At 36.7% G+C, this 27,858-nt stretch overlaps 1 long non-coding RNA gene across 2 annotated transcripts in view; it reads right to left on the bottom strand.

Annotated features, from left to right (window-relative positions):
* Positions 1 to 27,858, bottom strand: part of LOC147911863 (uncharacterized) — a 70,942-nt gene extending 43,084 nt beyond the window's left edge. For both annotated transcript variants that reach the window (XR_015550396.1, XR_015550395.1), the window contains exon 1: positions 1 to 27,858. This exon is cut by the window's left edge. This is a non-coding gene — a long non-coding RNA (uncharacterized LOC147911863).

The raw sequence follows: 27,858 nt of genomic DNA, 5'->3' as shown, positions 1-27,858 counted from the left end.
TGAAACTCCTCAGCCACCTTGAGAATATAAAAATAGGATCACAGTGGAAGAGGACTGGTGAAGAAGTTTTTTGAAAAACGAGGAAGATTGACTTCAAGAGAACTTTGAAATATATTTTCTGCAACAGGAAGACACAAAGACTACAGGCTAACTCACACCTGAGAAAGAAAAAGTAACATATGTAAGCAAAATAAAGGTGGTTGGATAGCTTTAGGACTGCATGCCTCCGAGCCACACAGAAATTAAATCCACTATTGATCTGTAGTTAATATATTCTAATTCAATCTCTTTGGATGCCTATTCTTATCCCAGAATCACCCTATCCTGATTACTGTAGCTTTGTACTAAGTTTGGAATCCGAATGTGTTCTGGGTTCATTGTATTTCCATTTATTGTAAAGAAATGGACCTCAATTTTTATAGGAGTTTGTGTTGAATCTATAGATCTATCTGGGGAGAACTGCCATATTAACAATTAACAAAAGTTTTTTGATCCATGTATTCAATTGTCTCTCCATTTATCTCGGTCTTCTTTAATTTCTTTCAACTATGGTGTATAGATTTTAGTGTACAAGTCATTCACTTATTGGCAAAATAAAAAGATAATAATTATATTACAATTTTCTTCTTCTTCTTACTTTTGCTGAGGAAGATTCACCCAAGCTAACATCCGCTGCCAATCTTCCTCTTATTTTTTATGTGAGCCACTGTCACAGGATGGCTGCTAACAGATGAATTGTGTGGGTCCACACCCAGAAACCGAACCCGGGCTGCCGGGCTGCCGAAGCGAAGCATGCCTAACCATTATGGCACCAGGGCTGGCCCTATTTAATTATTTTCGAAGCTATTGTAAAGGTAATTGCTTTCTTAACTTTTTTTTTTTTTTGGCTCAGGAAGTTTTGCCCTGAGCTAACATCTATGCCAATCTTCCTCTATTTTGTATGTGCATCGCCGCAACAGCATGGCCGCAAACAAGTGGTGTAGGTCTGTGCCTAGGAACCAAACCTGGGCCACCGAAGCGGAGAGCGCTGAACTTAATCACTAGACCACGGGGCCGCCCCTCTTAATTTCATTTTTAGATTGTTCACTCCTAGTGTATTTAAATAGACTTTATTGTTGTATATTAATATTGTATCCTGCCACTTTGCTGACCTTGTTTATTAGCTCTGAAAGGTTTTTCCATTGATTCTTTATGATTTCCTATATGTAAGATCATGTCATATGCACAGGGAGATAGCTTTGCACCTTCTTTTCCAATCAGGTTTCCTTTTATTTCTTTTTCTTTTCTAGAACCTGCAGTACAATAATGGATAGAAGTGGTAAAACCAGACACCTTATTTGTTCCTGAACTTAGGGGTAAAGCTTTCAATCCTTCACCTCTAAGTATGAAGTTTCACCATTAACTGTGAGTTTCCAGACATGCCCTTCATCAGGTTGAGAAATTTCCATTCTATTCATAGTTTGCTGAATGTTTTAATCATGAAACCTTGTTAGATTGTGTTAACATACAATTGTTCATAATATTCCCTATAAGCCTTTTATTTCTATAAGGTCAGCAGTGATATCCCCTCATTCATTATTCATTTTAGCAATTTGAGTATTCTGTCGTTCTAGGTCCGTTTAGCTAAAGGTTAACAAGGTCAACCTTGTTAAATTTTTAAAAAGACTGAATTTTTACTTTGGTTGATGTTTTTCTATTGTTGTTCTACTTTCTATTTCATTTACTTCTGTTCTAGTCTTTATTATTTCCTCCCTTCTGCTTTCTTTGCTTTTAGTTTGCACTTCTTTTCTACTTTCTTAAGGGGAAAGTTAGGTTACTGATTTGCTATGATATATTTACAAATAACTTTGTTTTTGTTTCTGTCTGTGTCATCTTTTTTGTTCCTCTCTTCTTCTAATACTTTCATTTGTACTCAGTCGATGTTTTTATGTGTAGCATTTTAATTCCTTTAAAGATCTTTTAAAATAAAATTTGAGTTATTTTCTTAGTAGTTGCTTATGCCTTACAATATACATCTTACCTTATCAAAATCTGCTTCAGATGTATAATACCCTAATTCCAATGAAATGCAGAAATTTTACTCCTATATAGCTTCATCCCTTTATCCCCTTTAGTATACAATTATTGCTATACACATTACACTTATATATTTTACAAAACCAGCAATATATTTTTAAAATCATTACTTTAGATTATCGTTGTTTTTCAAGAAGTTTTAAGAAGTTGTGTGATGCTAACTAAATACTAGCAAACTGAATACAACAATACATTAAAAAGATCATATACTATGATCAAACGGGATTTATTCCAGGGATGCATGGATGGTTCAACATCCGCAAATCAACTAATGTGATATACCACATTAATAAAATGAAGAATAAAAATGACATGATCATCTCAATGGATGCAAAGAAAGCATTTGACCAGACACAGCATCCATTTATGATAAAAACTCTGAATACAATGGCTACAGAAGGAAAGTACATCAACATAAAAAAGGCCATATATGACAAACTCACAGCTAATATCAATCTCAATGGAGAAAAACTGAAAGCTATTCCTTAAAGAACAGGAACCAGACAAGGATGCCCACTTTCACCACTCCTATTTAACAGAGTATTGGAAGTCCTAGCCAGAGCAATCAGGCAAGAAAAAGAAATAAAAGGGATCCAAATGGGAAAGGAAGAAGTGAACTGTCACTATTTGCAGATGACATGATTGTATATATAGAAAACCCAAATGAATCCACCAAAAAACTTTCAAAAATAATAAATGAATATGGTAAAATTGCAGGATACAAAATCAACATACAAAAACCCGTCGTGTTTCTATACACTAACAACGAAACAGCAGAAAGAGAAATTAAGAAGAAAATACAATTTGGGGATGGCCCGGTGGCACAAGTGGTTAAGTGTGCGCACTCTGCTGCGGTGGCACGGGGTTTGCCGATTCGGATCCCGGGCACACACAGACACAACTCTTGGCAAGCTATGCTGTGGTGGTGTCCCATATAAAGTGGAGGAAGATGCACATGGATGTGAGCCCAGGGCCAATCTTCCTCAGCAAAAGAAAAAAAAAAAAGAGGAGTATTGGCAGATGTTAGCACAGGGCTGACCTTCCTCAGGAAAAAAAAGAAAAAAATAATAAAATCCAATTTACAATTGCAACAAAAAGAAAAAAATACCTAGGAATAAACTTACACAAAGAGGTGAAAGATTTCTACACTGAAAACAATAAAACATTGTTAAAAGAAATGGAAGAAGACATGAAGAAATAGAAAGATATTCCATGCTCTTGGATTGGAAGAATTAACATAGTTAAAATGTCCATACTTCCTAAAGCAATCTACAGATTCAATGCAATCTTTATCAAAGTTCCAAGGACATTTTTCACAGAAATAGAACAAAGAATCCTAAAATTTGTATGGAACAACAAGACCCCGAATAGCCAAAGGAATCCTGAGAAAAAAGAACAAAGCTGGAGGTATCACACTCCCTGATTTCAAAATATACGACAAAGCTATAGTAATCAAAACAGCATGGTACTGGCACAAAAACAGACACACAGATCAACGGAACAGAATCGAGAGCCCAGAAATAAACCCACACATATAGGGACGGCAAATTTGACAAGGGACCCAAGAAGATACAACAGAGAAAGGAAAGTTTCTTTAATAAATGTTGTTGGGAAACCTGGACGGCCACATGCAAAAGAATGAGTAGACCATTATCTTACATGATACACAAAAATTAACTGAAAATGGATTAAACATCTGAATGTAAGACATGAAATTATGAACCTTCTAGAAGAAAACATAGGAGTACGCTCTTTGGCATCAGTCTTAGCAGCATCATTTCAAGTACCATGTCTGACCGGGAAGGGAAACAATAGAAAAAATAAACAAATGGGACTACATCAAACTAAAAAGCTTCTGAACAACAAGGGAAACCATCAACAAAATGACAGGTGACAACAAAATGAAGATATTTGCAAACCATACATCTGATAAGGGGTTAATCTCCAAAATATATAAAGAACTCATACATGTCAACAGCAAAAAAACTAACAACCCAATTAAAAAATAGGCAAAAGATGATGATTGGATCAAGAAAATGTGGTATATATATACAATGGAATACTACTCAGCCAGAAAAAAAGACAAAATCGTCCCATTTGCAACAACATGGACGGGCCTGGAGCGTATTATGTTAAGTGAAGTAAGCCAGAAAGAGAAAGACAAACACTGTATGATCTCACTCATATGTGGAATATAATCCAACACATGGACAGAGAAAACTGTATTGTGGTTACCAGGGGCAATGGGGGTGGGGGGTGGGCACAAGGGGTGAAGGGAGACATATATATGGTGATGGACAAACAAAAATGTACAACCCAAAATTTTACAATGTTAAAAACTATTAAAACATCAATAATAATAATAAAAATATCAGCCTGAAAAAAAAAAAAAAGGGCAAAAGATCTGAACAGACATTTCTCCAAAGATATACAATGGCCAACAGGCACATGAAAAAATGTTCAACATCACTAATTAACAAAGAAATGCAAATCAAAACTACAATGAGATATTACCTCAAGCCCATCAGAATGGCTATAACTAACAAGACAGGAAACAACAACTATTGGAGAGGATGTGGAGATAAGTGAACCCTCATACACCGCTGGGAGGAGTGCATACTGGTGCAGCCACTATGGAAAACAGTATGGAGATTCCTAAAAAAATTCCTAACATGCAATCCAGCTATGCCACTGCTGGGTATTTATCCAAAGAACTTGAAAACACAAATGCATAAAGATACATGCACGCCTATGTTCACTGCAATATTATTCACAATAGCCAAGGCTTGGAAACACCCTAAGCGCGCATCAAGGGACGAATGGATGAAGAAGATGTGGCATATATACGAAGAAGATGTGGTATATGTACACAATGGAATACTACCCAGCAATAAACAATGATGAAATCTGACCATTTCTGACAACATGGATGGACCTATACTAAGCGAAATAACTCAGAGGGAGAAAGTCAAATACCATATGATCTCACTCATAAATAGAAAATAAAAACAACAAACACACACATACGGACAGAAACTGGATCAGTGGTTACTAATCCAGTATGGGAAGGGGGGAGGGAGGATGATGAAAGGGGTGATTAGGCAGATGTATACGGTGATGGATTGTAATTAGTCTTTGGGTGGTGAACATAATGTAATCTACACAGAAATCAAAATATAATGATGTACACTGGAAATTTATATAATGTTATAAACCAATGTTACTGCAATAAAAATAATAATAATAAAGAAGTTATATGATAACTTTTCACGTGCAAAGATATGTCAATTATGTCCTTTTAGGTTGAAAAAGAAAAACCAGTACACTTGGTTTGTTACAAAAGAAATTTGCCAAGTTAACAACTGAATTAAAAGATATTACAAATTGAATATCTTCAATATTGACTAGTTAATATGAGGGAATGCCTATATATGTACATTTTTATAACGGCCTTATAGTGATATGAATGACACACAATAACATTCACTCATAAAATGTACAATTTAGTGTTTGTTATATTCACATGTTGCAAATATATCATCACTATCAAATTCCAGAACGTTTTCATCATCCCAAAAAGAATCACCCTACCCATTAATTGTCACTTCCCATTCCCTACTTCCCCATGACAACCACTAATCTTTCTCTTTATACGAATTTGCCTATTCTGAACCTTTCATATAAATGGAATCAGGCAATATGTTGTCATTTGTGTCTGGCTTTTTTCACTGAAGATATTTTCAAGGTTCAGCCATGTTGTAGCATTGTCTCAGTACTTTCCTTTATATGGCTGGATAATATTTCATTGTACAGATATATCACATCTTGTTTATGCATTCATCAGTTAGTGGACATTTGACAGCTTCTAGTTTTGGCTTGTTATATATAAAACTTATGTGAACATTCAGGTACTGTTTTAATTTTTACAAAATAGTTCTGCTGAACATAAGATTCATGTTGACAATTGTTTTTTGTTTTTAATTTTTACGTAAAACAACTTTGAGTATGTTGTCCACTGCCTCTAGGTCTGCATTGTTTCCGATTAGAACTCAACGGTCAATATTATTGGGGTTCCCTTGAAGTGAGTAGTTATTTTTCTCTTGCTGCTTTCAAAGATTTCTCTTTGTCTTCTACTGTGATGTGTCTGGGTGCATATGTCTTTATGTTTATCACAGTTGGAATTAATTGAGCTTTCTGGACATGTAAATTAATGTTTTCACCAAATTTGGTAACTTTTCATGCACTATTTCTTTGAATATTCTATTTCTTTTTCTCCTCTCCTTCTGGTATTCCCATTATGCATATGCTTGTACACTTAATTGTGCCCCACATTTTTCTAAGGCTCTGACCTTTTTTCTTTTTTTCATTTTTTCTCTCTGATCTTTAGATATCATAATATCTAATAACTTATCTCTAAGTACACTGATTCCTGTTTCAGTCAGCTTAAATAAACCGTTGAACCTCGCTAGTGAATTTTGCATTTTGCTTGTGGGACTTTTCAACTTCAGAATTTCCATTTTTTTTATAATTTCTATCTGTTGATTGATATTCTCTAAATGATGAGACACTGTTATCATACCTCCCTTTACCCCCTTAAGTCTGGTTTTCTTGAATTCTTTGAACATATTTTATAATAGCTCCTCTAGGACTCATCCATGATTGTTTCTATTGCTCACTTTTTTTCTTGTGCATATGTCTCAGTTTCCTGCTTCTTTGCATTTCTCAATTTTTTGTTGAAAACCAGACATTTAAAAAATGTGTTTTACATGCTGCAGCTTTGAAGAAGCTAAGATTAGAATATTACTCACAATTAAAGCCATACAAAGCTAGATCACATAGCTCAAGGACCAGAAATTTGACAGATTGGGCCAGGGGGATTTGTTAGGGAAGACCTTCAAGTACTCTAGTACTAGATGCTATTTTATGAAACTGTTTTTTATACTATAACTCTGTAGTATGGGTATCCTTTCTGGTTTTAGTATTACGAAAAATTCTGGTAAGGAGAAAGGTAGGAATATGCAAACCTAACCTCAGTACATTTTGCATAAAAAACACATGACATGGATGCTACAAGATACGGTGACAAGGAGAGATGTTTTCCATTACAGTACTTTTTCTCCCAAGCGTATGCTTCCTTGCATAACACTATAGCATTCTGCATTGCCCTAACAAAGTGTGGACAGATTCAAAGTCCTGAGAAAGATGAAAGCTTTCAAATTAGCAGTGTTAGACATATTGCCTGCCTTTCCACGTTGACACATCTAAGATAGAGAGTTCAAGATTTACTACTGACCTCCTGAGACAATGTTGTGATTAGAAGCAGAGGCCTCCTTTGTCTCGATCTAATGATGGTCTCACATTTCTGGAACCATGCTGTATGTTTTCTAGGGCTTTGTGCCCTTGTTTACATACCAAGTTGGTGTATGAGTTTTTACAGTCCTTACTGTTTGGGACCAACCTGACTATTCCTCATTTGCACAAAGTACTAGATGCTGTTCTATTGTTTGCTGGCTTTGACTGTCCCTGGTTTGCCTTGTAAATCTGAGGCACTGCAGCCACCCAGACAGTCCCCATAGCCCTATTAAGAGAGGAACAGCCTCCTTCATTCCAGTAATACAAACATCGTCCCTGGATTACCTCAGGAAGGATAATCTCCAGGTTTGGAGATGTTTCACCAAACAATCTCCAATCTAAAACACACTTTCCAAGCTTTGCATTTCTCTTGTCATTCTCTCACTTAGATGACAAATGCCACCACCACCATCCTGGTCTGCAAGGCTAGGATTTAGCACCACATAAATATGTTGTTTTAAGCATTGTCTCTATCTTTCATGGAAGGACCTGCCAAGCTGGGATGTACTTCACAGGAGTTTACCAAACACTGTGAAAGAAGCACAAAATATTAGATCACACAGAGATAACCATAAGTCTACAAACAAAAGGCCTGTCAAAGTCTTCAGTTTCTGATCCTGACATAGTAAGCTTATTCCCCAGGCTCTGTAGGGTGTGCTACTGAATAGATGCCACTGAGGATATTTACACTCTAGCTACAGTTACCAGACTTAAAAAATAAAGACATGAGATAACCAGTTAAATCGGAATTTCAAATGAACAAGTAATGTTTTAGTGTCTCTAGGTTCCATGCAGTACTTGAGACATAAGTATAGTAAAAATGTATTCATTGTTTATCTGAAATTCAAATTTAATTGGGTTTCCTATATTTTTTTGGCAACCGTACCTCTAGCCCAAAAGGAGAGGCAGATACTCAGTTACGTTGCTTCAGTTCCTTCTTTACAAGTTCCCACCTTGCCTCCATGAAGAAGGCATTATCATTCCATTCATCCTCTAGGGCACCCTCTTATACTTCTTGACTCCCTAGTACTAAGGGAGAACACAGTGTAAAAATCAGAGCTCATATTATACCTAGTCTCCTAGGCACATTGTCCTATTCGTAACTATTGTCTATGGAGGGATTCCAACAAGTTACAAAGCTATCTAACCTGAAAAAATTTATCTCCCAAAGTTTGTAGTACCAAGAAGCAAAGGCCTGGAGAAAAGGCCAGCTGATGAGCGACATCTCAAATTTCAGGAGAGGAGGAAGAAGACAGGATTCTAATGAGAATTGATTTTCTGTGATCAGCTGCCAGGGGAGGAGGGCATGGAAGGAAAATCACATAGGGCTAATGACCCCAGAATCTATAACCCCCCAAAATCTCAATACCTGTTCCTCAGTGCTTTCCTGACTAGGAGAATTAAAAACTGGTGTTCAAAAATTTCTATTTTTCAAAGACAAACAGGAATCATAAGTAAAGATATACACTAGATGGCTCCACTTCTATATATTTATATAGAGAAGTAAAGATTATCAAGTTTTGAAAAATTTCCACTCTTTTATTGTTTTCATTTCTGGGTCAGATGAGTCACTGCTGTGTGAGTCTCATTAAATTTTATTGGTCATCATTCCCAGTGATGGATGAAACATAACATTTCATGTTACACAGTTGTGTAATAATAGGGGTCAAAAAGTACTCTCAGGACAAAAAGCTATTCTTCTTAATCAGGAGATTTTGAGAGATGCTTCAGTGATCCACTGAAACAAATTTAAAAAAGAAAACATCGATTTGCTACATAATAAGGAGTGAAGAATTTAAATATCAGATTTAACAGTCTAAGTTTGTCATTTAGCCCTGTCTGAACATCTGGGAAGATGGGTAAAAATTTCACTGAAATGAGGCCCTTTCAAAGCTGTATGCATTAAATGAGACAGTCTGAGGTTATTCAGTGTTAGAAAAGTAGTACTCTTTTGGTCACATAGGCTTCCCTTCACTAGCTTTTTGTTTTTTGTTTCATTGGAACTCAGCCATGCTCATCCATACACATACTACAATGGCAGAGTTAGGTAGATGCAACAGAGACTGTATGTGGTCCACAAAGTTGAAAATATTTACTATCTAGCCTTTACAGAAAAAGTTTATTGACATCTGAGGTATGTCCTGAGAGAGGTTTTTCTAGATTCTTCTACCCCTCCTTTAACACATGATAGGATGATCCCAGATGAATCCACTTTTTTTACCATTTCTGGGCCGGACCCGTGGCTTAGCGGTTAAGTGCACACGCTCCGCTACTGGCAGCCCGGGTTGGGATCCCAGGCGTGCACCAACGCACCGTTTCTCCAGCCATGCTGAGGCTGTGTCCCACATACAGCAACTAGAAGGATGTGCAACTATGACATACAAGCATCTACTGGGGCTTTGGGGGGAAAAAAAAAAGGAGGAGGATTGGCAATAGACGGTAGCTCAGAGCAGGTCTTCCTCAGCAAAAAAAGAGAGGAGGATTAGCATGGATGCTAGCTCAGAGATGTTCTTCCTCACACACACACACAAAAAATACCATTTCTGGCTTTCTAGTTCTGGATGTAAAGAGCTTAGAAGTCACCACTCCACTCGAACAAGGAAACAGCTGAAAGATTGAAAAATCAACAATTCTCCTAGGATCCATAAGAGAGGTGAGGACACAGGGAAAAAGAGTTAGCGTCAGGACTGAAGAGACAGGGAAATACAGGAAATCACAACTTACCAGAGCAGAGAATGTAAAACTGAAATGGCAAGAAAGGAGAAAAGACTGAATCATACAGAATGCCCAATTAAAAACAGTAAAGGCAGAAAAAGAGTGAAAGGTAAAAACAGGAATAAAGAACAAGGGTAAGAAATAGAAAACAGTAACAAATATGGTTGATATTAATCCATTATATTAATCATTTTGAATGACAATGCTCTAAATTCACCAATTGAAAGACAGAGATTGTCAGAGTGGATCAAAAAACAAGACCCAATTATATGTTGTCTACAAGAAACCTATTTTAAATATATAGATTAAAAGTAAATGGATGGAGAGAATTATATCACGCTAAAATTTATCAAAAGAAAGCAAGAGTGGCTATATGAATTTCAGATAGAACATTCTAGAAAGCAAGAAAAAGTATTAAGGATAAATAAGGGCATTAAATAATGATAAAGGGGTCAATTCTCCACGACATAACAATCCTTAATGTGTATGCAGATACAGCGATGACTTTTTATGTTCAACACCAAAGGTACGATAAATGGAAGAGATAATTGATAAACTGGATTTCATTAAAATTTAATACTTCTGCTCTGTGAAAGACAATGTAAAGTGAAGGAGAAGTCAAGTAACAGAATGGGAGAAAATATTTAGAAAAGACACATCTGATTAAGGAGTGTTATCCAAATCATAAAAAGAACACCTAAGACTGAACAATAAGAAAACAAATAACCCAATTAAAAAATGAGCCAAAGACCTAATAGACACCTCACCCAAGATACAGATGGCAAATAAACATATGAAAAGACGCTACACATCATATGTGATCAGGGAAATGCAAATTAAAACTATCATGGGACACCATTACACACCTATTAGAGTGGCCAAAATCTAGAACACTGAGACCAAATGATGGTAAAGATGTGGAGCAACAGAAACTCTCATTGCTGGTGGGAATGCAAAATATTATAGCCGCTTTGGAAAATAGCTTCGCATTTCTTATTAAACTAAACACACTCTTACCATATGATCCAACAATCACATTCCTTAGTATATACCCAAAAGAGTTGAAAAATTATGTCCACACAAAAACATGCACTAGGATGTTCATAGCAGCTTTATTCATAATTGCCAAAACTTGGAAGCAAACAACGTCCTTCAGTAGGTTAAGGGTTAAATAAGCTGTGGTACATTAAGACAATGAAATATTATTCTGTACTAAAAAAATAAAAAAGGGCTATCGGGCCGGCCCGTGGCTTAGCGCGCGCTCCGCTGCTGGCGGCCCGGGTTCGGATCCCGGGCGCGCACTGATGCACCGCTTCTCTGGCCATGCTGAGGCCACGTCCCACATACAGCAACTAGAAGGATGTGAAACTACGATGTACAACTATCTACTGGGGCTTTGGAGGAAAAAATGAATAAATAAAATTATAAAAAAAAAAAAGTGCTATCATGTCATAAAAAGATATGGAGGAATCTTAAGTGTATATTACCAAGTGAAAGAAGGTAATCTGTAAGGGCTATGTAGGGGAGGAGGAACTATTCCTATACCCTCTAGGTTCTTCTGGCTGCTCTAAGAATTAAATTGACATGAGATAGAATAGCAGGAGAATATCAAACAAATTTAATAACATGAAAACATGGGAGAAAACCAGGAAAACTGTGGAACTTGCCACAATGGCCAAAGCCACCACCTTAAATACCATCTACAGCTAAAGACAAATGATGATGTTGGGGGTAGTGGTTTAGGACTTTGAAGAGGAGGAACACAATTCACATGAAGATGGAAAAGGAAATGTTTGGGAAACAAATGTTTGCCATGCTTTGCAGAGACAATGGGACATGGAGAAGACTTTGATCAAATGGGCCTTGTTAGGTTCCTCCCTGTATACCACACCTAGTTCATATTATATTCTAGTTATCCATGGTGATAGCTCCTTCCTGGAACAGGCCTTCTACCTTAAATTGTTTTAGGCAGTTAGAGGGAAGGTCGAAGTTTTTTTCTGAGTCTTTTGTACTTTAAAATAATTAAATCAAATAGACACATTTTGGGGTGGCAAAATCTGATTCCCCAGCTACATACTCTGTGATTCCAACTATATGACATTCTAGATAAGGCAAAACAATAAGGATGGTAAAAAGATCAGTGGTTGCTAGGGGTTGGAGGTGGGGAGAGGGATGAATAGGCAGAGCACAGGGGCATTTTAGAGCAGTGAAACTACTCTGTATGATATTACAATGATGGATACATGTCATTATACATTTGTCCAAACCCATTGAATGGACAACACCAAGGTTATTCAGTGTTAGAAAAGTAGTAGTCTTTTCTTTGTAGAGAAGCCCAAGGTAAACCATGAAGTTTGAGGGATTATGATATATCAGTGTAGGTTCATTAACTGTAACAAATGTGCCACTCTGGAGAGCAATGTTTATAATGGGGAGGCTATCCCAAATTTAGTAGCTTAAAACAAAAACCTTTTTATGTCACAGTTTCTGATGGTTAGGAATACAGGAATGGCTTAGCTGTGTAATACCGTCGCAGAGTCTCTCATGAGGTTGCAGTCAACCTGTAGGCTGGGGTTGAAATCATTTTAAGGTTTGCAGTGTAAACTCATCCAGATTCTGCATATACCAGCTGAGTGGTCTTGACTTCTCAGAACCTATTTCCTCATCAGTAGGACTGAGATAATAATTGTTCTCACTTCATTTACAGAGCTAGGGTGGGGATCAAATTAAGCAAAGAATAAATATAGATATATGATGGATAAATATTATATATATATACACATATGTATATAATCACTTAGTCCTGCAAAATGCTCAATGAATGGTAACAATTGTTGTGATATTTTTATGTGCATGCATGTGTGCATGTTGCCTGCCCAGCAGCTAATCATTTTCGAAGAAGCATGGGCTTTGAGGTTAGAAAAAACTGGATTGGTGCCCTGGCTGGCTCTACCATTTAATAGCAGTCTAACTGTCTTAGTCTCTTCAGGCTGCTATAACAACATACCACCAACTGGGTGGCTTACAAACAAAAACCATTTATTAGTCAGAGTTCTGGAGGCTGGAAGTCTGAGATCAATGTGCCAGCACGGTCGGAAGACAGCCCTATTCAGGGTCCCAGACTTCTTGTGGTATCTTCACATGGCAGTAGGGGCTAGGGAGCTATGTGGGTCTCTTTCATAAGAACACTAATCTCATTCATGAGGACTCCACTCTCATGACCTAATACCTACCAAAAGCCCCACCTCCTAAAACTATCACATTGGACATTAAGATTTCAACATATGAATTTTGAGGTGACACAAACATTTAGACCATAGCAGTGACGTTTACAGTCTTCCATCTTCTCTAAGATTCAGTTTCTTTATCAGTAATGTGTGACTTTAATAATAGTATCTACCTCAAAGACAGCATACATCCTAACTTCTATCACATTAGAAAGAAAAGCTAGCAGTGCCGCTACTAGTACTGCCCAAATAAATTTGCTGCTACTACTTTCTCTCACCTTTCCTAACCAGCTTCTCTTCACTGCATGGCAATCCTGAGACAGGAAGGAATACAGATGCACACACATGTTTACACACATACAGAGGCTTATAGCTCCCTAATCATACACTGGAAGCTGGAGAGCAAACTGTTGCAGTTGATGATTCTTTACAGGAACTTCATGGTGCATTTGTAGTACCTTCAGACCACAATTCCACACTCCTGAGCCAATAAAATCTGGCAAAATCAGCAGTAAATGGCCTATTAGTGGAATTCATGAGACTCTTCCTCCCACCCACATCACCAATCCAACTGTTCTCATCTAAATTACCTAAACCTCTCTCTGGTTCAAGGCTTAGCACAGGGACTCGATAGGACCGGGGTGAAGTCTGAGGCCTCCCTAATTCCAACCAGCACACGACTGCACTATATTCTCTACCAAGTTCATTGCTCAAGGCACAACAATATTGACCCATGTAAACTAAATACATAAAAGATGAGGAAATGTAAATGGGCATGTGTCTTTTGTTTTCCCCAGGTATAAGCTTTGTGTTAGACTGATGTTTCCCAAAGAGGGTTCAAGGATCACCTGCATCAGAATGACCTGGGCTGTTTGCTTAAAATACATATTCTTGGGCTGCACTCCAGACCTACTGTACCAAAATATGCAGAGTGTGATAAAAAAATCTGTATTTCAATCCAAGAATCCAGGTGATGCTGATGCTACAAAAGTTGAGAAAAACTGCTTTTGTCACATTTTCTGTAATCTCAGATTTTCTCAGTAGATGGTGTTATCTAACCATTTTTCTTTGTATTTCTATCATGTTAAAAGTATGCTACCAGTATCAAAAGAGGTGGCAGATTCTGTCTCTCCATACTCTTCCCACTGTTTGATAAATTTACATTTTCTTAGTCTCACACATGCTATTTTCACAGGAGACACACAAAAAATGTATAAAATTGAGATGTTGTCCAAAGTTAGAATAGGTAACTAGATCAGGGGTTGGCAAACGTTTGCTATAAAGGGCCAGGTAGCAAATATTTTAGGTTTAACAGGCCATACTTTCTCTGTAGCAACTACACAACACAGCTGTTGTAGCATGAAAACCACAGACAATATGCAAATGAATGTGTGTAGCTTTGTTGCAATAAAACTTTATTTATGGACACTGAAATTTCAGTTTCAAGTAAACTTTACCTAGCACAAAATAGTATTATTTTAATTGTCTTTCAACCTCTCAAAAATGTAAAAAACATTCTTAGCTCATCGGTCATACAAAAACAGAGAGTGTGCTGTATTTGGGCTGCTGCCTGTAGGCAGCAATTTACTGATCCCAGATGTAGATACTTTTATTTGTTCAAACCAAAGTAGCAGTTAAGAGCTTGGGTTCTGATGTTAGGCAGTCTGGGTGCAAATGTTGGCTGAGTAAAGTTTCTTTACATTTCCAAGCCTTCATTTCTTTTTTTATATACTTTTTTTTGAGGAAGATCAGCCCTGAGCTAACATCAGATGCCAATCTTCCTCGTTTTGCTGAGGAAGATTGGCCCTGAGCTAACACCCATGCCCATCTTCCTCTACTTATATGGGACACTGCCACAGCATGGCTTCACAAGCGGTGCGTCAGTGCGCACCAGGGATCTGAAGGTGCAAACCCCGGGCCGCCCCCAAGCCTTAATTTCTTCATCTGGAAAATGGGAATAATCATTTGTGTGATGCTATGCTATTTAATAGAGCTAAAATTTCTGTTTTAAAGAATTACTGAGATTCACAGTCAACATACTACTATGTTTATATAAAATAGCTTGTGAAATTCAAAAGCATATGATGGTATTACGGTTAACTTCATGTGTTGACTTGGGATGCTATGGTAAATAGTTACTCAAATAGTAATCCAGGGCTTACTGTGAAGGTATTTTGCGGATGGGGTTACCATCTTTAATCAGCTGAGTTTAGGTAAAGGAGATTGCCTTGATAACGTGGGTGGACATCATCCAATCATTTGAAAGGCCTTAAGGGAAAAACAGAGGTTTACCTGAGGAAGAAGAAATTCTGCCTCAAGACTCCTATGTCAGATCCTGGCTGTGAGTTTCCAGCCTGCCGGCCTACCCTAAGAAGTTGAGACTTGCCAGCCCTCACAATTGTGTAAGCCAATTCCTTGAAATAAATCTCTACTGGTTCTGTTTCTCTGGAGAGGCCTAATACAGATGTAGTTTTGACATATGAAAAAAGCCAGGTATGTGTTCGTTTGTACATATAACCAGGTTTTCTCACACTCTCCTCTCTTGGAGGGAAAACTTAAATGACAGTAACAGTCAAAAAACAAGATTTCTCTGACTTTGCTCTCTCTATAGCAGCATTTCTCAACTGCGAGCAATTTTGCCTACCCAGGGGATATTTAGCAAACTCTGAAAACACTTCTGTTTGTCACAGCAGATGGGTATATCCAGCAGCTAGTAGGTAGAAATCAGGAATGCTACTAAACATCCTACATTGCACAGGATATCCCCCCACAACAAAGAACTGTACATCACAAAATGTCATAGCACTGAAGTTAAGAAAATCTGCTCTACAGGAATATAATCCCTTTCAAAACCTTCTCAAATCTTTATTGGAGTCCCCAGGTGGGAGCATAGAGAAACTCTTTTCCACACTAAGTCCTCTGTTTCTTCACTCATCCAATTTATCTTCCCTGTTGCTGCTGATGCGCAAAGTAGCAACTATACCATCATTGTCCAAGAACTGCTGAGCACTGGTGCTAGGGTTTGCTGAAGGTAGAGATGCTGTTGTGAATGCCCATTGGTATCTGGGATGAGGCTCCAGATACCTAATATCTGGAGTCCAAGTGTCAGTGCTGAGGACATCAACTCTCATCATTGCTGAAACTGCTGGAACCAGCATTGCGAATACCAGGGCCTTCTTTACTCTCACCACCCCTACTCTTCTCATTTTTCTCTGTTTTATCACAGCCTTCTCCTCCTGAGACTCAGGAAACAACCTGAGGGCCACTCACCATGCTCTATGCAGTCACTCTCTACCTCAAACTGGCCCATTTTCCTAGAACCAGGTTAAGTTCCTCAACTACATGAAATCTCTTAGAATGAAGTCTCTCCCAGAAGTATTCTATATCCCTCATTCTAATCCGTAATGGACAAACATCATCAACTTTCTAAATATGCTAAGATGTACCCAAACTTTAAGGTAAGCCACTTTTGGCTCAGATGAGGATTCCCTGCTACAAGAGACAATTGATTATGCCATTTGACTATTACACATATATTTGTGGAGCACCACTAATGTATTCAAAAAAATTATCGAACAGCTAGCATGTGATAGGTAGTATTGTGACAAATGAGGATACAGCAGTGGCAAAACAAGAGAAGGTCTTTGCCTCCATGGAGCTCACTTCCTAGTTGGAAAAGAAATTTTTAAAAAGTAAATAAACAAGAGAATTTAGGAAAGCAATGATTACCTTGAAAAAATAAACAAAGCTGTATACTGTGACTTGTAATGGAGAGATGATTCTTTGAATTGCGTGGTCAAAGAAGACGTTTCTGAGGAGATAATTTTTAATCGGACACCTGAATGATGTGAAATTCCAGAGAAGACAAATTTCAAGAAGTGGGAATAAGTGTAATCAAGAAACAGAAGAAAAAGCCCCTGTGACTGGAACATGGTAAGCAAGGGAGAGTTTAGTGCAAGATGAAATCAGTTTGGCAGGCTCCAGATAGTGTAGATCCTACAAGTTCCAAGCACAGTGCTATATACTGGGATAGCTGGGTAAGCCACATATATGATGGACTTCAGAGCATAGCAAGGAAGATATACATTAATCAAAATTCACACAAAAAACATATAATTGCAAAGTATAGTAAGTGCAATGAAGAAATTATCTAATATTATGAGAATATATGCGCACAACCTGATCTGATTAAAAAGGAAGGCTACCATGAAGATCATGAGCTGGTGAGAATCCATTCTCACCAGTCAGTGTCATGCAATACTGGTTGTTAAATATTTTTAACATCATATCTTCAGAATCTCAGTATCTTGTTCTTTCTTACTGTATACCCCTATTTTGCTGGAAAACATGTTCTCATGATAGATATTCTACGAATCTCCCTATTTTCCACCCTTTATCTCTACTATAAATGCTTCCTCCAGGTCCTGAACTTCGTTCTGTGGGGACCTATCAGTTCATTTTTCTATCTTACAACAATTTGTTATTGTAACCTACTGTATATTGATGTCCCTTCATTATTATCTTTGCCTCTAAGTGATTTGTACAATTTTCATTTATTTAAATTTAACTTTAATCATTAAAACATGACCATAATGCAAAAAGCTGTTAAAACATAAATGATAATGATATTAATCTCAATTTAGAAAAAATTTTAGTAAAATTGTCCTGTAGCTTCTTGTTTTAAAAAGCCCCTTGCCTTTACAGCTAATTTTTCCATTGTAGATTTAAGTCAAAGAAAATTACTAAGAATAATCTTCCTGAACTAAATTTAGTAGTCAAATTAAGTCCTCTACACAGAAATTTCTTTTTTAAACATCAAATATTTTAACAGAATTGGAAATAACTTACATTAAATCCCAAGTTAGAACTGGATACAGATTGTCTGGAAGGCATTATCTATTATACAGACAGGGAAAATGTTTCAGAAACATCACATCTCAATGCTTGGTATATGAACCAGAAAAGAGAGCTTTAGGAAGACTTCTAAGGCTTTGGGGAGAGTAAACAGCATAACTCTAGTAAAACCAAGTCTAAAAATATTGATGTAGACATTTCCATGAGATTTCCATGTTTCTTTCCTGTCTAATTTGGCTAATCAACTTCTAATGAGGACTATAATCCTTTTAGACACAAGGAAAATTTCCTTTCCCAACTGCTTCTCCATCCCACCAAAAAAAATACCAGCACAGCTCTTCCCAAAAACTCGAAATTTAAGAATATCTTAAAATATAATTTCTAAATCAAGTGTGATATTTAACTCGGGATTCCTTATACAACTTTTCATGTGTTATGTATTACATGTGACAACTCTCTCCCAATAGTATAAAAGTTTTTGGAGGGCAGTTATTCATCCATCAATACTGAATACCTACAATTTATCACGCAGTATGCTGGGCATTAGGAGATAACAACAGTGAATAAAACAGGACCTGTCTCTCATATGTACCTAAGAACACATGTGCTGAAGTCAGATAAGCCTGGTTTTGAATCTCACCACTACTACCTGTGTGACATTAATGATATCTACTTAATAATTTTAACCTCATGAGTTACCAGACACACAGTGAGCTCTCAATGAATGTTAGCTGCTATTATAATTATTATTATTACCATTATTAGTTTTTGTTGTGTATCTTTGAGCGTCTGTGTGTTAAGTGTACTAAGTAAATAAGTGGAAAATATTTACGCACCTTAGTGCTAAGGAACGTGTGAGGAGAAGACTACTTAATCAGGAAGTGTATATTTTTTAACTTTTAGATTTTACTTTAATTGAAAAGGATTCTCAGCAAAAAGAGTGACAAAACTGAAAGTTGATGAAAGCAAAATTATTATAAAGAACATGACTAAGAAAGTATTTTTAGAATACACTGTGTCCTTCCCTTTTTATCAAAATGAAGTTGAGGTTTCAATGCCACTTGAATAGCAAACCGTTCTAAATATTGGTAATGGCTTTGAGAATACTCATGAGAATATTAGACTTGAAAATCAAAGAGCTTCTGATGAACAAACAAGGCTCCATTCGAGGTGCAGGTGACAGTTTAAATGGCAGTAAAGGGAAATTAGAAATGAGATGAAGAGAAATGTGGATATAAACAAAAAACTGTGATCTTAAAATGTGTTAAACTTCTGAAACAAAAAACGTGGAAGGGTTTAAAAGATCCTAAAGAGAAAGGAATCTGACAGTATTTGAATTATTTCAAAGAGGAAAAGCTTTAGCTCTGAGATTGAGTTAAAGTGTGTTTTTCATTCTACTTAGAACTTCTTACCTCAGTATCTTGAGATAAAAAGTGTTTTTGCAGATTTCATATCATTTGTTGTTCTCTCATATGAGGATCTTCAAGTCCTTTATAACATAATTTTATAACTCCAACAAAAACAGGATGGACAATCATAACATATATAGCCAAAGTGTTAAGATTTCTAGACATTATGTAACCGCTGAACAGGTGGGCCTAGTTGCAATGGAATGGCATAAAGAGCTCAAACAGTTATTGTATTTGATTTAACAAGGGAACAGACAACAAAGAAAGAAATGTCTTCCCATGTGGAAAACTACCAGTCTGTCTGAATATTACACTGCATCAGGTCACAAGGGCCTTCTTATAGCTAGAAGATGCTCAAAAATTTATCAACAGCCAGAGGTTTTCTTCAATGTGATAGAATAAAATAGATTCTCCAAAGAACATATGAAAGGAACATTGAAGGGGAAAAAGTTTCCTTCTTTTTAAAAAATGAATGAGTATAGTCAAGATGAACTTGTTACCTGACTGCAATTTCCCAAGAAGATTCTGTCTACTGCCGATGTCTATTCAGGGCTTTTGCTAACTATACCACTTTAAAAAAGGCACAGGTGTTTCTATAGAGCAATATCATTTTACCTCATGAAAGATTAAAACCTTAAAATGTCAATGTTTTTCTTCCTCTAATATCATCACCCAATCTTTTCTTACAGATTGAGTGTTTTTATTAAGAGGAAAAGGTGTACACATGTTAGATTGGATCTCTAAAGGATGCCCCAACCCAAACATCACAGTCAATTAGCCTTGGGTGTGACCCAAGAGAAAGAAAAACTTCATAAGACTCTGGGCAATTTGCTGTATGACCAGATGACATTCAAAAGGAGTAGAAAGTTTTAATTTGCACTATTAAGGGATTAAAGAAATTTCAATTGCACATCAAAGGGACCCTTTATACAGGAGGCCCACTAGGCATTCAAGACGAAGTTTCTAATTCAGTTCAACCCTTCTTATGCACCTTACACTTTTCCTCAGGGTTAATATTCTAGGGATATATGACACTTTGAAATTTTCCCAAGATCACTGAGCTAGTACGTGATAAACCTAGGATGAAACACATATTATCTGACACTAGTCCAATGCTTTTCCTACAGAGTAATGGAAAGAGTTTGCAAAATAAGGGATATAGGAGTAAATGTAAGACAAGAAGAAAAGAGCCTATTGAGATAGAGAGCTTAAATGTTCTCAATCCCAGACAAACGTTTTACACTTTTTCTATTAGATACAATTTGAATACACTGAAATCCATATGTTTAAGAAGAGAAGTTGATTCCTTTTTTTAACAATGTAAACATGACTCTAGTCAAAATACAGAACATTTCCATCACCTGGAAAGCTTCTTCATGCCTGCTTTTAATCAATCCCAACACCCATAGGCAAACACTATTTTTATTTCTAATACCAGGGATAGGTTTTGCCTGTTCCCGAACTTCTTAAGGTTGAAATCGTACAGCGTGTACAATTTTGTATCTGGCTTCTTTCAATCAGCACAATGTTTTTCCATTCATCCATGCTTTGGCATCTATAAGTAGTTCACTTTTTTCTTTTTGTTTGCAGAGTACTTATCCACTATATGAAAATCGATAATCTGTTTATCTTTTGCCCTGAGGAAATAACTATGAGTAGGAGTGGGTCATAAGATAGGCATGTGTTTAACTTTACAAGTAATTTGCCAAAACATTTTCCAAAGTGACTGTACAATTTTCCACTCCACCAGCAATATATTGTAGTCTCATTTAATTCACATCTTCATAAATATTCGATATTTGTTGGTCTTTTTAATTGTAGACATTTTAGTTGATGTGAAATTACGTCATATAGTGATTTTAATTTGCATCTAGCTGCTAAATAATAATAGTGTGTGGGGCCAGCCCAGGGCATAGTGGTTAAGTTCTCGTGTTCCACTTCGGTGGCCTAGGGTTCAGGGGTTTGGATTCCAGGCGTGGACCTAGACACTGCTCAACAAGCCATGCTGTGGCAGCAACCCACACACAAAATAGAGTAAGAATGGCAGAGGTGTGAGCTCAGGGACAATCTTCCATAAGCAAAAGAGGAAAATTAGCAATAGATGCTAACTCAGGGCCAATCGTTATCACCAAAAAATAAATAAATAGTGTGCACATTTTCATGTCTTAATGACCATTCTATATCTCCTTTTCACAGCGTCTATTCAGTTTTTTAACCATCTTTTTGGGGATGCTTCTTTTGGTTATTATTGACTTGTAAGAATATATTTTGGAATAAATTTTCTGTCAGATATATGTATTTCAATTTCTTTTTCGTTCTGTGGCTTGCCTAGTCATTTTTAACTTTTTTTTTTTATTAAAGTATAATTGACATATTACATTAGTATCAGGTGCACAACATAATGATTCAATATTTGTATTCATTGTGAAATGATCACCACAATAAGTTGAGTCAACATTCGTCACCTTACATAGTTACAAAAATTTTTTTTTTTGGGCCGGCCCCGTGGCTTAGCGGTTAAGTGTGTGCGCTCCGCTGCTGGCGGCCTGGGTTCGGATCCCGGGCGCGCACCGACGCACCGCTTCTCCAGCCATGCTGAGGCCGCGTCCCACATACAGCAACTAGAAGGGTGTGCAGCTATGACATACAACTATCTACTGGGGCTTTGGGGGGAAAAAATAAATAAATAAAATAAAATAAAATAAATTTTTTTTTGAGATGAAAAATTTAAGATCTACTCTCTTAGCAACTTGGATACATGGAATACAGTATTATACAGTATTATTAACTATAGTCACCATGTTGTACATTATATCCTCATGACTTATTTATCATATAACTGGGAATTTGTACCTCTGACCTCTTTCACCCATTTCACCCATCCACCCACCCCCTACCTCCGGCAGCCACCAATCTGTACTCTTTAAGCTGTTTTTTTTGTTTTTTTAGATTACACATATAATTGAGATTATATGATATTTGTCTTTCTCTGTCTGAATTATTTCACTTGGTATAATATTCTCAAGGTCCATCCATGTTGTCGCAAATGGCAAGATTTCTTCTTTACAGCTGAATAACATTCTATTGTGTGTGTATATATATATATATATATACACATACATATATCACATCTTCTTTATGCATTCATCCATTAATGGATGCTTAGGTTGTTTCCATATCTTGGCTATTATAAAGAATGCTGCAATGAGCATGGGGCTGCATATTTCTTCTCAAGTTAATGTTTTCTTTTTCTTCACATAAATACCCAGAAATAGAGTTGCTGGATAATGTAGTAGTTATATTTTTAAGTTTCTGAGGAACCTTCATACTGTTTTCCATAGTGGCTACACCAATTTACATTCCCACCAGCAGCAAACAAAGGTTCCCTTTTCTCCACATCCTTGCCAATGGCTCTTATTTCTTTTATTTTTTCTTTTTTTTGATAATAGCTATTCTGACAAATGAAAGGTGTTATCTCATTGTGGTTTTGATTTGTATCTACCTAATGATTAACGATGTTGAGCATCTTTTTATGTACCTGTTGGCCACCTGTATGTCTTCTTTGGAAAAACGTCTATTCATATGTTCTGCCCATTTTTTAATCAGATTGGTTTTTTGATACTGAGTTATATGAGTTATTTATACATTTTGGATATTAACCCATTATCAGAGATATGATTTGCAAATATTTTCTTCCATTCAGTAGGATTAGGTTGCATTTTCATTTTGTTGCTGGTTTCCTTTGCTGTGCAGAGAAGCTTTTTAGTTCGATGTAGTCCCACTTGCTTATTTTTGTTTTTCTTGCTTTTCCTTTTGGTGTCCTATTCATTTTCTTAATGGTACTTTTCTGATGAGCAGATTTCTTTTTCCAAATTTTCACATAATCAAATTTATAAATTTTCTTTTATGTTTATTGCTATCTGTGTCCTGTCTAAAAAGTCTTTGTGTACAACAGATCATGAATATATTCTCCTTTAATCCAGAGCCACTATAGATTTAGCTTTTAACTTAAGGTGAATGATATATATCTAATTATTTTTTATTGTATAATGAGAGGTATGGATGAAAGTTCTTTCTTTTCACTTGAATATATACTTCTTCCAACACCACTTGTTGAAAAAAGTATCCTGTCCACATTAAACAGAGTTGGCACCTTTGTCAAAGATCAATTCATGGAGTGACATCAGAGGAAATGGTGGTGTAGGGAATTCCAAGAGTCTACCCTTGCATAGAAGCAATGAAAATCCTGTCAGAATCAACTTTTCTAAAAAAGTTGATCATGGATGCAAACCAAAGGCTTATATCAACTTGGGGAGTGCTTATTCCAGATAATCAGCTAAATCTTGGTAAAATAGCAAGATTTGTGGCATTTTAACTTAGTATAGTAGCATTCCTCAGTAGCTAGCTCAGTGATAGCCTTGAAAATAAGAGTCCACATTCCCAGTACATGCCCTCAGGTAGAGAAGAACAGCCTCATTTGCAAAAAACTCTCCTTATTTTATCTGTCTGGTAGCTTCCTGAGGGAACTTCTCAAAGGACTTATCTTTATTTTGCATAACTCAGAACTCTCCCAGAGCAGAGGCACCTACTTGGGGGAGAAGAGGGGCATTTATCAAAAACATTTACAAGTAAATGTAATAATTGCTCCTGTCTGGGGTACTTCACATAAATTGGGGTAAATGATAAACTAGCCAAAAGCTTGGGAGGAAAGGCTGAGGAATGAGATGTGTTGGAGAATAAGTGCTTTGAAAAGCTCTGACACATTCCTGGGCATAGAGAAGGCCACACATGCACAGTGCTGTTCATAAGCTCATGAAAGACCTAAGAAAGCACTAAGCTTTCACATCTGGCTGGCCTAGAGTGCCCACACAAGCAGGAAAGTTAAGGCAAAGGCAGAGTGGTAAAGTACCTGGCTGAGTGCTGAAGGCATGCCACAACATGCACACAGAACCCCTCAGCAAAGACTGTGAAACTTATTAATCACCCATGTTTAAGGAAGTCTCTATGGAAGTATTAGATGACCACTAAGCTAACTGAGTAGACGTCGACGGCCATACAGGACAAAGAATACAGACTGTAAAGGATTAGTTCAGAAAAGACTATGAAAAAATAAACAGCAAGAATGACAAGAAAACCATTAGGTGGGAGGAATCTGATTTCCAGACCTGCCATATTATATTTTTTAAAATGTCCAATTTCAACAGAAAATTACAGGACATGAAAAGAAACAAGAAAGTATGGCCAATACCAGGAAAAAAAAAAAAAAGAAAGAAAGAAAAGAAATAATCAATGTAATTAACTGTCCCTGAGAAAACCAAACAGAACTTACTAGAAAAAGTCTTTAAATCAACTATTTTAAACATGTTCAAAGAGCTAAAGTAAACAAAGAACTAAAGCAATCAAGAACTATGAACCAAGAAATAGAGAAAAGAAATAGAGAAGAACATTGAAAGAACAGTTTGAAGAGGAAACAAGTAGAAATTCTGGAGTTGAAAAGTACAATAACTAAAATGAAAAATTCACTAGAGAGGCTCAAGGGCAGATTTGTCAGACCGAAGAAAGAATCATTAAACTTGAAGATAGCTGAATTGTGATTATGCAGTCTGAGGAACAGAAAAAAAAAGAATGAACACAAATAAATGGAAGCTCAGAAACCTTTCGAACAATATGAAACATATGAACATATGCATCAGGGAAGTTCTAGGAGAGAAGGGAAAGAAAGGAGCATAAAGAATATTTGAAGAAATAATATCCAAAATATTCCCAGATTTGATGAAAAACATTAATCTACACATCCAAGAAGCTCAACAAACTCCAGGGCCGGCCCCGAGGCTTAGTGGTTAAGTGTGCGCGCTCCACTGCTGGCGGCCCAGGTTCAGATCCCTGGCGCGCACTGATGCACCACTTCTCTGACCATGCTGAGGCCGTGTCCCACATACAGCAACTAGAAGTACGTGCAACTATGACATACAACTATCTACTGTGGCTTTGGGGGAAAAAAAAAAGGAGGAGGATTGGCAATGGATGTTACTTCAGAGCAGGTCTTCCTCACCAAAAAGAGGAGGATTAGCATGAATGTTGCCTCAGGGCTGATCTTGCTCACAAAAAAAAAAGAAAAAAAATGCACGTAAAGAAAACAGATAGCAAAATGGCAGGTATAAATCCTAACTTATTAATAATTTCATTAAATGTGAAGGGATAAAGCTCTCTAATTATACGGCAGAGAATGGCAGAATTGACGAAAAAACAAACTTAAACCAACTACATGCTGTCTATAAGAGACATGCTGTAGATGCAGAGACACAAATAGTTCAAAAGTAAAAGGATAGAAAAATGTTACATGCAAATAATGACGAAAAGAGAGCTAGACTAGTCATAGTAATATCAGAAAAAACAGACTTTAAGAAAAAAATTGTCATGAGAGGCAAAGGACATGTTATAACAATAAAAGAGTCAATCCATCAAGAAGACAAAATTATAAAAATAAACATGCAACAAATGAAGCCCAAAGTACATGAAGAAAAACTGAAATAACTGAGAGGAAAATTAGACAGTTCAAGAATAATAGTTGGAGAATTTGATACTCCACTTTCAATAACTGACAGGACAATGAGACGGAAGATCAGCAAGGAAAGAGAAGACATTAGCAAAACTGTAAAGCAAGTAGATCTAACAGAAAACTATAGAAACAGAAAACATTCCACCCAACAATAGCGGGATATACATTCTTCTGAAGTGTACACTATAGGATAGACCATATAGTGGGCCCAAAACAGGTCTCAATAAAATTAAAAAAGTATATATCATACAAAGTATGTACTCCAACTACAACAGAATAAAATTAGAAATTAATAACAGAAGAAAATCTGGGAAGATACATAAAAATTAAAGAACATACTCTAAAACAACCAATAGGTCAAAGCAGAAACCATAAGGGAAATTAGGACGTACTTTGAGAAAAATTTCTACACAAATACAACTAACCAAAACTTATGAGATGTAGCAAAAGCAATACACTGAGGGAAATTTATAGCTGTAAATGCCTACAATAAAAAAGATCTTGGGGCAGGCCCAGTGGCGCAGTTGTTAAGTGGGCGCACTCCACTTCGGCGGCCAGAGAGTTTGCAGGTCCCGATCCCGGGCACAAACCAATGCACCACTTGTCAAGCCATGCTGTGGTGGTGACCCACATACAAAATAGAGGAAGATTGCCACAGATGTTAGCTCAGGGCGGATCTTCCTCACACAAAAAAAAAAAGAAAAAGAAAAAGAAATATAATGCAAAATCTAAAGCTCCAAGTGGAAGCCACCATGAAATTCCATAGGAATTAAGACTTTTATAAGTAGTTGTGTATACACGAAAATTGGAAAAAAGCACACATATAGGGCCACGCATAACACATGTCAAGAAAAGACCCGAGAAGGTCATAAGCCTTCACCCTGGGTTGAGCCCAAGATGAAAACCATGTCTTACTAAATAGTGAATGTTTTCCCCATCCACCTGTAAAGCAGAGAGAAGTGGTTGTTTTTACAAAAAACAAATTTTCAACAAAGGATCACAAGGCACACAAAGAAATTGGTAAATATTGCTCATTAAAAGGATCAAAATAAATCTCTGAAACAATCCCTGAAGAAACACAGAAATCAGGCTTACTAGACAAATACTTTAAAACAATTGTCTTAAATATGCACAGAAATAAACGAAAATGTAGACAAAGAACTAAAGAAAATCAGGAAAACTATACATGAACAAAATGTGAATATCAACAAGGAGATAGAAGTTATAAGAGGAAACAAGCAAATTCAAAAGCTGAGAAACGTAATAAGTAAACTGAAAGCTTCATTGGAGGGGTTCAAAAAGAGATTTGAAGGGGCAGAAGAAACAATCAGTGAACTTTCAGACAGGTCATTTAAAATTATCAAGTCTCAGGAGCAAAAAGAAAAAAGAATGAGGAAAAGTGATTATATTCTAAAGGAATTATAAAACACTATAAAGTAGACCAATACACACATCATGGAAGTTACAAAAGGAGAAGAGAGAGAAAAACCTCATCCCTATCAGTAATAATGTTCAATGCAAATGGATCAAAATCTCCAATCAAAAGACATAGATTGGTAGAATGGATTAAAAAAAACAGGATCGGGCCAGCCCTGTGGCTTGGTGGTTAAGTGCGCGCGCTGCGATGCTGGCGGCCCGGGTTCGGATCCCGGGTGCGCATCGAGGC

The sequence above is a fragment of the Ceratotherium simum genome, chromosome X (assembly GCF_057802395.1).
Source record: "Ceratotherium simum simum isolate JZ-2026a chromosome X, ASM5780239v1, whole genome shotgun sequence".
Classification (NCBI taxonomy): Eukaryota; Metazoa; Chordata; class Mammalia; order Perissodactyla; family Rhinocerotidae; genus Ceratotherium; species Ceratotherium simum.
Note: the sequence above shows the minus strand (reverse complement) of the source record. Positions and strands in the feature narration are given on the sequence as shown.